The sequence below is a fragment of the Canis lupus genome, chromosome 1, assembly GCF_048164855.1.
Source record: "Canis lupus baileyi chromosome 1, mCanLup2.hap1, whole genome shotgun sequence".
In the NCBI taxonomy this organism is placed as follows: Eukaryota; Metazoa; Chordata; class Mammalia; order Carnivora; family Canidae; genus Canis; species Canis lupus.
The window spans coordinates 38314857-38329309 of NC_132838.1; the positions used below are offsets into that span (position 1 = coordinate 38314857).

General features: G+C 35.6%; 1 protein-coding gene across 7 annotated transcripts in view; it reads left to right on the forward strand.

Annotated features, from left to right (window-relative positions):
• The window catches only part of GRM1 (glutamate metabotropic receptor 1), a 387866-nt gene that overhangs the window by 229389 nt on the left and 144024 nt on the right, over window positions 1-14453 (forward strand). The gene's annotated exons all lie outside the window — the stretch shown is intronic.

The following is a 14453-nucleotide window of genomic DNA, read 5'->3' on the forward strand; positions in this document are numbered from 1 at the left end:
CTAGTTTCTGTTTCTATGAGTTTTGCTTTTTTTTTAGATTCCACATATAAGTGAGATCATACAGTATTTGTCTTTCTCTGTCTGGCTTATTTTAATTAGCATAATGCCCTCAAGGTCCATCGATGCTTTTACAAATATATTTCCTTTACTATGGCTGAATAATATTCCATTGTATATATACATCATATCTTCTGTAATATTCACGGGTGGATATTTAGGTTATTTCTACATTTGGCTGTTGTGAATAATGCTGCAATGAACATGAGAGCACAGATATCTCTTTGCAATACTGATTTCATTTCCTTTGGATATATACATAGAACTAGGATTGCTTAATCATATGGTAGTTCTACCTTTAATTTTTCTGTGGAAACTTCATTCTGTTTTACAGAGTGGCTGTACCAATTTACATTGATTTGATATGATTTCCAAATATTGTTTTCCTATCTCAAATGTTGCCTTTTCATTTGGTGATTATTTCTTTTGCTGTGCAGAAGCCTTTTTAGTTTAACATTGTTCCACTTATTGATTTTTGCTTTTGTTGAATGTACTTTTGGTATCATATCCAAAATACATTGCCAAGACTGAGAGAGAAATGGCTCTTTGACAACAGCATCCTGCATAGCTGGGGAAGCTGGGTACTCAGTCACATGCTTTTACTTTCCCCCTGTGGGAAAAATCATGTGCTGAGAAGATTGCTCTTGGTCCTGTGCTGTGCCACCTTGGAAGAGAACTCATGCAGATAAAGCAACTCTTCCGAGCGTACAAACCTGCCGCCCACCCCCCTGCTTTTTTTCCCGTGTATATATGTATGTGATCAATGTGTTGGAACTTTACTAGAAAACTGGACTTCCACAATGGCTCTCTTATCTGTGGTGATTGTCTAAGAGAGTTGTTTGTTTTTTTCTGGGGACTTCTGGACCACAGCTGAGAGAAGCTGCAGCTGGTTCATGGGCCTTTGCAGGTTCCACAGTCAGGGCTGTGGTCTATCAGCCTATCACCTGATGCATAACTAGGCAAGGTTCTTCCTGGGTCCCTTGGCATAGAACGCTGGATTCCACAGACACGTTTTTCCATAAAATGGATGCCAAATTTTGTTGTGGGGTGGGAGAGGTGACACAAACCTGGTACATTTTTTAAGCCATGTTGCTGATGTTATTCTCTGAAAATATGTATGTGTATGTCTATATGTATGTATATGTATATAATTTAACTAATAACAAAGGATATTACAGAAACTATCTGATGCATTGTTTTACCTATCAAATTACAAAAGATTTAAACAAATAATCACATGATATTTCTCCATGCTGGCGACTTTGAATAGATAAACATTCTGAGAGACTGCTGAATGTGTGAATGAATGGCTCTAATAGTCTGGAAAGCATACTAGTAATATGTATGAAGAATATTTAAAAGTTTTTTTATTTTTGATTCACTACTTCCCCTCCCTAACTTTATTCTTAGAAAATATTCAAGGAGGGGATCCCTGGGTGGCTCCGCAGTTTAGCGCCTGCCTTTGGCCCTGAGCGCAATCCTGGAGTCCCGGGATCAAGTCCCACATCAGGCTCCCTGCATGGAGCCCGCTTCTCCCTCTGCCTGTGTCTCTGCCTCTCTCTCTCTCTCTCTCTATGTCTATCATGAATGAATAAATAAAAATCTTAAAAAAAAAAAAGAAAATATTCAAGGATACTGACCAAAATGTAAGAAAAAGGATGTTTACTTTGGTATTATTTGCAATAGAAAAAAAATGTCAGAAACAGCCAAAATGTCTAGCTACTGGAAAAGTAAGGATTGTTTCTGTTATAGACATAAAAATATTTAAAAATAACTTTTCCTGATATGGGAAACATTTTTATTATATAATCATAAATTATAATCATAAATATAATATAATCATAAATATAATTATAATCATAAATCACTGAATATGAAATTATTAGCATGTTTTGAGTTTTGTGAGAAAAAACATATATGTGAAATAAGATTGGAAAGAATTAACCAAATGTAATACTATTGTCTAGGTAGTGGGATTATAATATCTCCTAATCACCTCTATAGCTTTATATATAACATTATACATACATGATAAAAAAAGTCACAGAATAGTGGGCAAGGATTGTTTAGTAAACAGTGTGCTGATGAATAGCAAGTTAGAAAGACTCCAAATTAGATTCTTACCTTACCTTGCACACAAGCATAAATTTATTTATTGCTTTAACAGTTTTTTTTCTATGTCTATCTGCATGCTGGCACCAGAACCTTTTGCATCTTAATTTCTTTTTATCTCAATGACTAAAATCTCTATGTTGTTTTAGGGACAAAATAACAAAATGACTAGGCTAGTTTAATCTATTTTCACAAAAAACAAGTACACAATTACAGAAATATCAAGTCTTTCATTTATACTTGTATCTTTAATTTTCTCATGAGAAAAAAAAAGTAGGCTAATGCATGAGTTCTTAGCCTTTGCTATAATGCCATTACAAATCAATTTGAAAGAATGCGTGCAATTCTTATACTGTAGGGAATATTCAGCAATTACATTACTTCAGAATTCTGTTTTTTTTTATAGAATGTGTACTCACTAGAGAGTTAAGTAATGTTAAATAAATTAGCATCTTAATGAAAACTGTATATTAATACCGTTCCTGTTCCTAAGTAGTAATTTAATTCCAGTAAATCAAGGAATTTAATTTTTGCTAAATAAATATCATTGTTTTGAAAAGTACAATGCTACAACTAAGCATTTGCTGTACTCCCTGATATTTAGAGATGACTATTATTAAAAGAAGAAAAAAAAAGAAATGCATTCATATTAAGGGTATATGATTTGGAAATTTTGCTTACTGTCTAACAGGGCAAATTAGATAGGCATATTCAGTACTCTCAAGTGAGTCATTAGATAATCCAGTTTAATTTTGGAATGTGATCATTATATACTGTATCACTCAAGTAATAGAATTTTAACAACATTTCTATCATATATTTAATTTCTGTAGAAGATGCAGCCAAACCACAAAAAATAAGAGTAAGATTCTTACCACACAGTATACTGGTTAGACAATAGTTTTTAAATAGGATTTTTAATACAAAAGAATTTAACTTGTCAATGAAATTAAGACCTCAGTGTGATTTAAAAAAAATACATATTAAAGAGTTAATCTCAAAAGTATCATAAGCATGATAATAATAATAATCATGAAAATCCATCATGAAGTGAGCAAATTTGAAAGTTTGCATGTAATGTTTTATTTTGATTTATAGTTTCCACTGGGCATTAAATTTAGTCAATAATGGCTGCACAAATCACTTTGTGTCATGGAGTAGAATGTCTGTGTGTGTGTGTTTGTGTGTGTGTATTTTTCATGTTTAACATGGTTGATCAGATGGCTCATATAGTAGTTTCCAAAGTTCCTCAATACTTAATTCTCCTGTTCATGTTTTCCTAATCTTGAGTTCTCAGAAACATCTTTGGTCTTGATTAGTGACTTGAAATTTTAACCACTTGTTCTGGCTTCTTAACTCAAAATGCAGGCAGTACACAGGGATATATGCAAAATCATGTATGAACAATATTGTTAAATGCTTATTATATGCCAAATTCTGTGCCAGTCATTTTGTACCTTCTATTTAATTCTCATGGCAAATCATTTCACAGATGAGCAAGCTGAAACTTAGGTTAAGTCACTTTCCAAGATGCCATAACTATAAAAAATTAGCTAATGATTTGGGATTTGTTCTTACACACATCTGAATCCAATCTATAACAAGAAGAGAAGATAATATAGAAATTAAATGTGCAGATCAGTTTTTTCATCTGATAAACTATTCCATGTCTACTAAAAGGCCCTATACCACCTTCTCAAAAATGTGTTAATTGTCTTTTAGTAGGTATCCTTGTTTTATGGTCTGGAATCACTGAGCTGTTTTATGGTCTGGAAATCACTAAGTTGAGGCACACTAGAGTCAAATTTATCAAGATTCACTGGGCTTTCCGTTCTGCCAGTCAATGGCAGCATGTTATAGATGGAACTTGAGGAGTCGGAACCATGAACTAGGAATCTGCTTTTCTTTGTTGGCTGCCAGTAGACTTGTTACCCCAGGCTGCATTTCTTCAGATTCCCTCAGAGACTTTTTCAATTGAAGATGCATTGAACCTAGCTGTGTCAGGAGGTTCTGGAGACCACTCCCAGGCTCAGTGATTTGCTAGGAATACTCAGAGGACTCAGTATGTAGTGGCCCTCATGGATACAATTTTTTAAAATGAAAGGATACAGAGCAAATCAGCAAAGGGAAAAGACACATGAGGCAAAGTTGGGAGAAACCAGGCAAGTGTTAAGAATGCCTTTTAAAAAATTATTTAAATGTTTCTAACACATAGATAATACGAGAATAATATAACAAATACCCATGAAACCACTAGTCATTTTAAACAAATGTTAATATATTGTCATGTTGTTTCAGTTGTTTTAAAGCTACAGAGACATATGAAGCTCTTCCCTATGAAGACATATGAAGGCTACTTCCCTTACTAATTGCTAGTTCAATTGCTATTTCCCCAGAGCTGGATCATTATGTAGCTCAACTCCAAGGGCACTGTTGTAAAATACAGTGCAAATGGTTGCATGGACATGAGCAATGCTGTAGCTCTGCTCTTGAATTAGCCACTATCTAAGTTGGTATGGGATTTCCTGACAACGCTTTTACTCTTTTATACTTTTACTACATGTGTATGGACCCACAAATTTGTAGTATTATTTTTGAATTTTCAAAGATATGCATAATACTAGTGGCCTCTTTGTAGCTAAATCTAAGGAAACATTTTCAGTGCTCATCGCATTTGATCTCTCCCTAGCATTTGATTCATTGGCCACTTGTCCTTTAAACTTTTTGAGCACATTAGCACCAGTTTTTCCCTGGTTCTCCTCTTCCCTCTTGTCACTCAAAATCTCCTTCCTTGACTCTTTTCAAATATTTTATGTCCTTTTTTTGTTGAACCCAATCTCCTGGGGATTTTATTCATACTCATATATTCCAGTAATACCTTACCTATATGATGAGGACTACTTCATTAGGATCTTCATTTCTGGCTTTATACCTTCACTAATGTCCTTATGAGATTGACTACTTGACTACACAAGCTGTGATCAGGTTTACATCAGGTCTGCTTTTCATACTTTATTTCAAGCCATAGATTAGGTAACCAGTTGAGTAATAGAATAAACCTATAAATCTGAAATTTACTTTTATTTTGGTGCTTTATTTTTCCAATAGACAAGACAGTTTGCAGTTCACAAGGTTGTAAATTTATTATTCCTCTCAGATACCCATCTTCTTCCTCTTTTTTTTTTTAAATCTCAGGAAATGGCACTGATAAGCCTATCAGAACAAACTAGCCACCATTCTTGACTCTTTGCATTGCTATCAATACCTAATTACCAGGTTCCACTGGAACTCCTTCTTTCACGCCTCTGCAGTCATTCACATATTTCCAACCCTATCCCACTGACCTAGTAAAGAACTGTATCAGTTCTCATATGTACTATTCTTTCTTTGTAACTTGTTTTCCTTATGCTCCTCCAAAAATTCATTCTCCTTCTGCTTCTGGGGGGATCTTTTTAAAAAAGATTTATTTATTCATGAGAGAGAGAGAGAGAGGGAGGGAGGGAGAGAGAGAGAGGCAGAGACACAGGCAGAGGGAGAAGCAGACTCCACGGAGGGAGCCCGATGTGGGACTTGATCCCCGGTCTCCAGGATCACACCCTGGATGATGGTAGCACTAAATCGCTGAACCACCCGGGCTGCCCCTGGGGGGATCTCATTAGAATATAATCTCGCTCATATCTGACCCATCCTTACAATTCACCACCTTCTTTGACCACTTCTGCTAACCAGTTTGCTTTCCAGCCATATGAAACTAATGACACTTCTGAGGATTTTTCATGTCTTCTCTTAGCTCAAAAGTTTTTTATTTGGTAAGATGTAAATAATTTACAAACAGTTTTGGATGATTGAACACATAAAAATGCTAAACCCATTACCATCTCCTAGAACTTCACCTGAGTTCTATAATGTCTACTTGTCTTATAGAGAAGTTGGCTCATTCATCACTTCTTCCCCAAAAAGCCTTTATTAGTATCTAGTTCTTCCTTTTCCCAGGTAATGAAAATACTTCTTCATTTCCACTGACTACATTGTTATTATTATCTGTTTACTTTTTTATCTTTCCTGCATTTTCTGATAAATACTTATTCATATCTGTATTCTCACTGACAACCACATACTTGATAACAGAAGATGCCCAATAAATACTTATTCAGTAGTGGGATAAATGAAATTCTGTTGTAGAGATTTATATTTTTAAAAGTTTATTAAAATAATCGTATTAAGGGCAGCCTTGGTGGCGCAGCGGTTTGGCACCGCCTGCAGCCCGGGGTGTGATCCTGGACTCCCGGGATCGAGTCCCACGTCGGGCTCCCTCCATGGAGCCTGCTTCTTCCTCTGCCTGTGTCTCTGCCTCTCTCTCTCTCTCTCATGAATAAATAAATAAAATCTTTAAAAAAATAATCCTATTAAGGCTTAGCTCACAAACTACCTCCTAATTGAGCTTTTGAGATCCTTTTCCCTCTGTCACATGGTTATGACTTCTCTTTCTGAAAGAACTTTTTTTCTTTTCTCATAATTCATGATGTTCTGTCTTGTATAACTTATGCGCATGAGTGTCTTTGTCCTACCTTCCCATTCCAGCTTTAAGCTCCTGGGGACACTGATCCCAGGTTCTCATTCTCTTTGTATCCCCAGCACTGAGCCATGTCCTCTAAGGCAGTGGATTGTTACACGCTCATTGGATTTTGAATTTACTTAACTGCTCTATCATGATCAGGCTACAGTATCAGTATCAGGCCAAGATCACATAACAGTCAAATTTTAGATCTACCAAAAATAAAAACTTCTGCTGGTTAAACTATTATATTAAAATAAATTCTCAGTATAAAGCAGTGGATCATATTTTCTATGAAACAGAAGTGTGAGGTCAGAATGATGTGATGAAGTGACGATCTATCTTTTGATCTCCTGGCACACTGTCAGAAACAGAATACCCAATACAAGATAATTATTATTTTATGACATTTAAGTGATCAACATGAACTTTCTACTTTTGAATATTGTTTATAATTCTCTGATGGCTATCGTTAATGGTATATAGGTAGACATCAGATGTTCCTCATTAAAACCATTGTTCTAAATTTTAAATTTTTCTCAGAAACTGCTATCAAAATTCTATTTTATGCCATCAAGAGGTGATTTGAGTCATAGCTATCACAATCTGATCACTGAGTTTTGTTAGATGTTCGCAGAGTTTCTTAGGAGAGAAACTAATCTTCGAAAGAATTTTAAACAAATGTACTTGAAAGAACAGATAATACCAATCAGGCACAATCAGAATTCATCACAGTGGAATACCTAATGTATACCCTTTCCAACATCGTGATCCAGATTATTATTACATTTAGCAGACATTTATTAAATACCTATACGAGTAAAGAACTATAAATTTTTATAAAATTTAGTGTTAGAAGAATTTAACTTTTCTCTGTTTAAATGGGGATTTGTAGGGGCTAGAGAGAGAAAGGAAAGGGAAGTAAGTACTGGTCAAGGAGCACAAATTTCCAGTTATGAAAGATGAATAAATTTGAGAGATCTAATGTACAGCAATGTGAGTATAATTAACAATGCTGTATTATATACTTGAAAATTGCTAACTAGGTAAATCTTAAAATGTTCTCACCACACAAAAAAAGGAAGTTAGCTTAATTGTAGTGATTATTTCATAATGTATACATGTTTCAAAATATCAAATGGCATACTTTATTTTTTAATTTTTTTTTTGAGAGCAAGCAAAATGATAGAAATTTATCAAGCAGAGAAACAGATAGCTCTCAAAAGTGAGAGGGATCTCAGACAGGATTGCCCTCAAATGGCATACTTTATATACAATTTTTGTCAATTATACATTAATAAAGCTAGAAAAAAAATAAGGCTAGGATTTCTCTGGTAAATAGTGCAAAATTATATTCACTCAAGAACCATTACAAAAAATGTACTACATACTTCCTAATATGAACATGTACACAGGTATCTTTCCTACACTATTTTTCTAAATGAGCAACAGGGGTTAATTACTTCACAATTAGTTCTTGTTGAGGGCATGTTCTTTAGTGAATCCTTTAAATGTACCATTTAATAACCTATGAGGCACCAAGAAGTTAAACAAGCTGAGAAATAGCAGTAGTGATTTCACCTTAGACTGATTTAAGAGCCACTGATGGTAGCCACTATACAATATTGGTATAATGATATATTTTACAAGGCAAAATGTGAAATGCTCATTTTTTAAAAATGCACTCTTATATTTGGTATCTGCAATCTTATCATTTTCTAAAGAAAAAATTATTATTATTCACTCTGAAAGTTTTCTAATACCAATTAAAATGCAGCCTGACCATGACAAAACATGACCATGGAAGACAATTATTTTGTCTTCCATATAGTTCCAAGTGAATGTCTGCATTAATTCACAAATAGTTGACTTCTTCTGTTGCATATCATTTAAAAATATCAGTGTATTTCATAAGAACAGTACATTTATAGCCATACATATTGCATTAAATCTTCACCCATAGTGAGGCTGTAGTGCAAAATAAATGTAACATTCATCTCATTCTGAGGTAGTGACTTGACAAATAGCTGAAATTGAGATCTGGAAAACAGGTCTTTTGCAGACTGCAGTAGCCAGCATAGCCCACAGCAGTTTTCAAATGGACATTAATAAAGGTATTCTGAAATGTCTGAGAGGGCAATAAATAACAGACAAGAAACATGCCACCATTTTCCCAAAAAGTTCATTAGAGTTCTAATTAATTTTGTTTTCTTACAAAAGTTATTTAAGGTTGATAAGTACAGGGGGAAAAAAAACAAACCAGTGTGTATCCATTAAGGAAAGAACTTATTCTTACACCACCCAGAGTCCTGAAGCAGGCCAGGTGAAATGGTACATGCAATGTTAAGTAAATGTTGACCTTATGATGCTATCAGTTGACCCATAAGATAAATTCTGCCCTTATTCTGAAGCAGACATCAAGGTAGATTCCATAAGTTACCGACTGATAAAAATATAAACATCAATGCATAATGTTGCATTTCTTTAAGTCATATTTGCATATCCTTATATAGTTTCAGAGTGAGTTCATGCCTCATATTCATGTAATGACAACCTTAGAGTTAGCATAGAATTTAAAACTGAAAGAGACAATGGGGGTCATGGAATAAACACTCACTTCACAGATCAAGAAATCTGGGTCCAACCTCATGTTTCAGAGGATGGTTTCCAGGATGATGAGGGAACTCAAACCCAGGAGAAAGCTTGTGCCCAAGAAATACTTGCCAAAGTAGATTAAATGGAGTAATGTTGTTGCAGAAATTCTCTGCCTTTAGTGCCTGGGTGTTTTGGTCACACCACTTCGAAGAATGAAGAGGTAGGACCAGATGAAGAGTGGTGGGCAGCAAAGCAAAGTTTATTGAGCAATAGTATGAAGTTCCCGGAGCAGGAGGGAGGCCTGAGGGGGTTGCTTGGAGTTTCTAAATTTAGGCATTTTTATAAGTTCTTTTGCGGAACTATCTTCAGCAAATCAGGGTGTGCTGAGTCATGCCAATCGGGACTTTGGTCAGGTATCTGTCTACCTATTTGGTTAATGTCCATGCTGATGGTCTTTATTTTGCTGACATATGAGGGCATATGTCTTGACTGCCCCTTGCCTATGATCGGGACAAACACCTTGTGCTTAATTGTCTTCTAAATAATCCTATATCCTTCTGCAAAGGCTGCAAAGCAGAATGCAATTATGCTCCAGTCTAAGCTGCAAAACAGGATGTCAGTGCTGTTTTACCTTAGCTGTCCTGACTCCATATTTTCTTGTTGGGGACCCTGGCCCTGACTATCTAACTGTCAAACTCACTACTAACAATGTAATGTAGGAAAGTAATCTGTTCAAATATAAACCAAAAAATGCTAGAAAATAAATTTTCATGGAATTCAGATACAAAATGGTATTGATGAAGCCTAAATTGACATATTCTTTGCATATGATAAATTAAAGTTTTATATTTTCATCTGTCACAAGATTTTGCCACTAATGATTTGAATTAGATTCCTGCCTATGACCATAGCTCTGAAGAAAATGGTAGTTGCTTTTCAGTTTTGCCCAGTGGTCCTCCACACTTTTATGGTCCTCCACACTTTTATGTTCTATCAGTGTTGGCTTCATTCCAAAACTATGTCCAGGTATAGAGTAGCATTACCTCTGCCTTCCCATATGGATCTGTATTAATACATTCCCTATGAGTATGATAGTTGCATGAAGTAGGCATTCAGCTATTTTCTGTAATTTTGAAGTCGGAGAGCTTGGTTCTTGTCTCATGTAGCCGAGAAATGAATCTCACGGAAAAGGAGAGTGAGTAAAGTGATAGAAGTTTATTAAGCAAAGATACAGAGAAAGCTCTCAGAAGTGAGAGGGGTCCTGACAGGGTTGCCACTGAGGGTGTTTCTGGCTGGCCTTTTATAGAAAACCTGACTAGGGAGTTGATGGCCTTGAGATTTCTTGAGTGAATGACATATGACTATTTTGAGTCTCGGATATTACTTGGTAGCTGTCAAAGGAAGATATTCCCTGGCATTTGGGAGCCAGGGGGGCAGATTTACTTCCTTATCTCTGTTTTTGTTGCCTTACCTCTGTTGCATCTCAGTGTCCTTGGGATTTATGGGAACCTGACCTTGGGCCCTCTTGGTGTCCTTGGGACTTATGAGAGCCTAGAGATTTGTGGGAGCCTGACTCTGGGCCTTTCCCTGCCTAGCCCCATTGGTCCCTAACTCAATTTGAGATGCTCAAAGAATACCCATCTTTCCAAAACATCACTGAAAGGTGTTTGAGGATCTCTTCTGAGCTCATTGTTTTTAAAAATGCAAATTCTCCTTAGTCTATTAATATGATAATCTCCTAATACTTTAGCTAGGATTTATTTCATCATATGATTTTCAATCAGCAATCATTTGTTAGTGATGTTTTATGTTTGAAAGACAAAATTATTTACTTTGTTGGGCATAAACATAAAAGTTGTCCTTGCACCTGTAGGTTGTAGACTGCCAGATTGTTAGTTGCTTAAAGGCAGAGTATCTTTTCTACTGCCTAGAATGGTAGAATTAGTAAATAGTATTTAGAAAATAAACACATCACTGAACGATTCCAGTAGATTCCTCAGGTAAAAAATATCTGTGGTCTATAGAGGATATTATGAACAGCATGAGAATATTTTAAAAGTTTAGATAAAAAGAGAAGAGGCAAGTGAGGACTGATAGAAGATTTGCAGAGTATGTTTCACATACCTTTGTTGTAGTTTTGTAATGTTGGTGAGGTTCAGAGCTGACGGGCAAGAAAGAATTCTTAAGATATCTTTGGTGCAAAAAAGTAATTTCATTAAAGCACGGGGACAGGACCTGTGGGCAGAAGTAAATGCTGCACTGGGATTGTGAGGAGTAGCTAATTATATAGTTGGGAGTTGGGGAAGGTAAGGAAAAGGGAGGTATCCAAAAGGATTTTTTTTTTAAGATTTTATTTATTTATTCCTGAAAGACACACAGAGAGAAAAGCAGAGACTAGGCAGAGGGAGAAACGGACTCCAGGCAGGGAGCCTGATGTGGGACTCAATCCTGAGAACTCGGATGACGCTCTGAGCCAGGGCAGTTGTTCAACTGTGGAGCCACCCAGGCGTCCCCCCAAAGGACTTTCATATGCTAAAGAAGACTCTGGATACTGGAGGCCTTGCTATTGTCAAGCTAAATTTGTTTTTCCCTCTAGCAAAGCTTTAACTGTAAGACTGTCACATATATCCCACCCAAGAGTTGGGGTGGGGGGGTATTGCTGGGTGTCAGTTTGCCCTTTGTCCTTAGCTTTCCTTCTGCTCTGTTATACCTTGATTGTTGGGTAAGATTTAGACAGCTTTTGCAAAAGTGTTATGGAATTTTTGTTAGTAGTAAAGACAGTGACCCAGAGATTAAAAATTAAAGAGTTGATCCTATTTAGGAATTGACCAATCCCTGCAGTGAACTGTGAGGCAGGAAGTGGAAAGGAAACAAGGTAACAAAGCTTGCAGCCATAAATGGAGCACTATGAATACCTTGTAAAGGAATGTGGACTTTATTCCTAAAATAAGCATTAGGGAGCTACTTGATTGTAGTTATAAAATGAGGTCATTGAGTATCTGAGATGAAATGAAAACACAAAATATTTTGGGGACGAAAGGCAGGTTTTTTCCTATAGCACAAGTTGATAAAGTTAGCCTAGAAGTCAATGAATCCAAGAAGAATATTGTATGAGTTATTAGAATGCTAAGTCTTTACATAAGAAGATATTATGTGTCAAATTTACTTTCTCAACAAAATTTAATGTCCTCTTTTTCTTGGTCCTCTGGCATTTGGATTAGGTAGGGCATTTGGTGACCATATTCATTGGTTATGTCAGTAGTGTAGGACTTGATATAGGACCCAGTGAGAACCCTTTGGTTGATGGGCTGAGGGGCCTGTGGAACACTTGGAGCCTGCCCTGGGAGGAGGGAGGGTATACCCCTAGTGGTGGAGAAAATATTCCAAAGAAATATTCCACAGAAAATATTCCACATATTTTTATATGTGAAAATAAATCACTTAAGGATGTATTCTTCAAACATAAACAAGACCACTGCAGAAGAATATGGGATTGTATCATAAATAACCTTATTGTTAAGACTGTTGCCTGTGTCTTCTAAAATCCTAGTTAAATGTTTTGAAATCTAGCCACATTGTCAAAGAGCAAAAACACTCACTCAGTTTGGTTCTCACTCTTTCAAACTCTAAGTGGTGCCAAGCACTTATGAGGCAGCATTCTTGTAGATTTTTAATGGCAGATCAAGATTTAGAAAGTGTTCCTTTTATAAATCAGATGGTATGTGCAAAATGCCCCCCTTTAAAGGCGGTTGCTCAGCAGTACAAGGGATTGGATTCAATGCTTTGGAACTTGCCCCACTTTTTTTTTCCCCCCAGATGGATAATTGTTAGAGGCTTATTAGAAGTAGTTAAGTGGAAGGCAATTATGAGAAGACTATGGGCAAATCTGCCTTCATTTTGATTTGAATGTTGAAGCATTCACAGTATTTGTTATGTGTTCCTGGTAATGGAATTCAACCCTTTATCTTTTGTTAAAATGTTCTTCCAATATATATGATTATATAGATGTATAGGAATAAAGGATGTATTACAGAGTTAATCTCTCTGCAATTGTTTTCCTGTTAGAACAAATGTAAAGTCTCTTTTATTATGTGATTGTAATAAGGATGTGACTTTTGAAGTTCTTAAGATGCCTTTTATTTATTCTTAAGGTGCATGTGTTTTATTTCTGCCGCTTAAATGGAGAAACCAAACACAGGAATGTTGCCAAGGTATCTTTTTTTTTTTTTTTTTTTAAGATGTATTTATTTATTTGAAAGGGAGAGAGAGAGAAAGGGCTAGGGAGCATAAGACAGGGGAGGGGCTGAGGGAATAGGAAGGAGAGACTTGAAAGCCAACCCCTCACTCAACTGCTGTGAGGCTCCATCCCACAACTCTGAGATCTGACCTGAGCTAACACCAAGAGTTGGATTCTTAACCGAGCTACCTACATGCCCCTCAAGGTATTTTGAATAGGTGAAAACTTATGGAAAAAATAATGGCAAATAATGTATGTCACTATATTTTTATATTCTATCTGAATGTTTTCAATTAAATTAAAATCAATATATTTTTTTTAAAAATTGCATACCTGCAATATTGTCCAGATATTTGAGCCATTTCAATAAAATCAATCTATCTAGTTTTTTTTTTTTTTTAGAGACATTGCATAGAATATAACCCCCATAATCTTAAGAAATAAGTAATTTCTTTAACTGTATGCATAAGATATTTAGTTTGGCTACAAAATCTCTGACTGGGACAAATTGTCAATTGTTGCTAATCATTCTTATTCTTAACAATATTTTAAAAAATATTTTTGCAAAAGAAAAATGTTCTCAGTTGTTTTAAAAGTAAATATAAGAGAGTTATTGCTGTTATGAAGCTTATTTGCATGTTTCAGAATGTTGAATATATATTAGTAATTAATATTTATCTCACTTCAATGATACAGGCTTGGAATAGTAAAAGGATGTCTGCTTTATGAATGCAGAAACAGAAAACAGCTTAGCTCCCAAGAAGGCCTATTGCTTTAATAATTACATGATATTGAAATGCATCAGGACCAGGATGTTAGTGTCTAATTATTCTAAGAAATTGGTGTCCAGCCATAAAGACTTCATTGATACATTTATGTTGAAGGACTGCTGTGAGT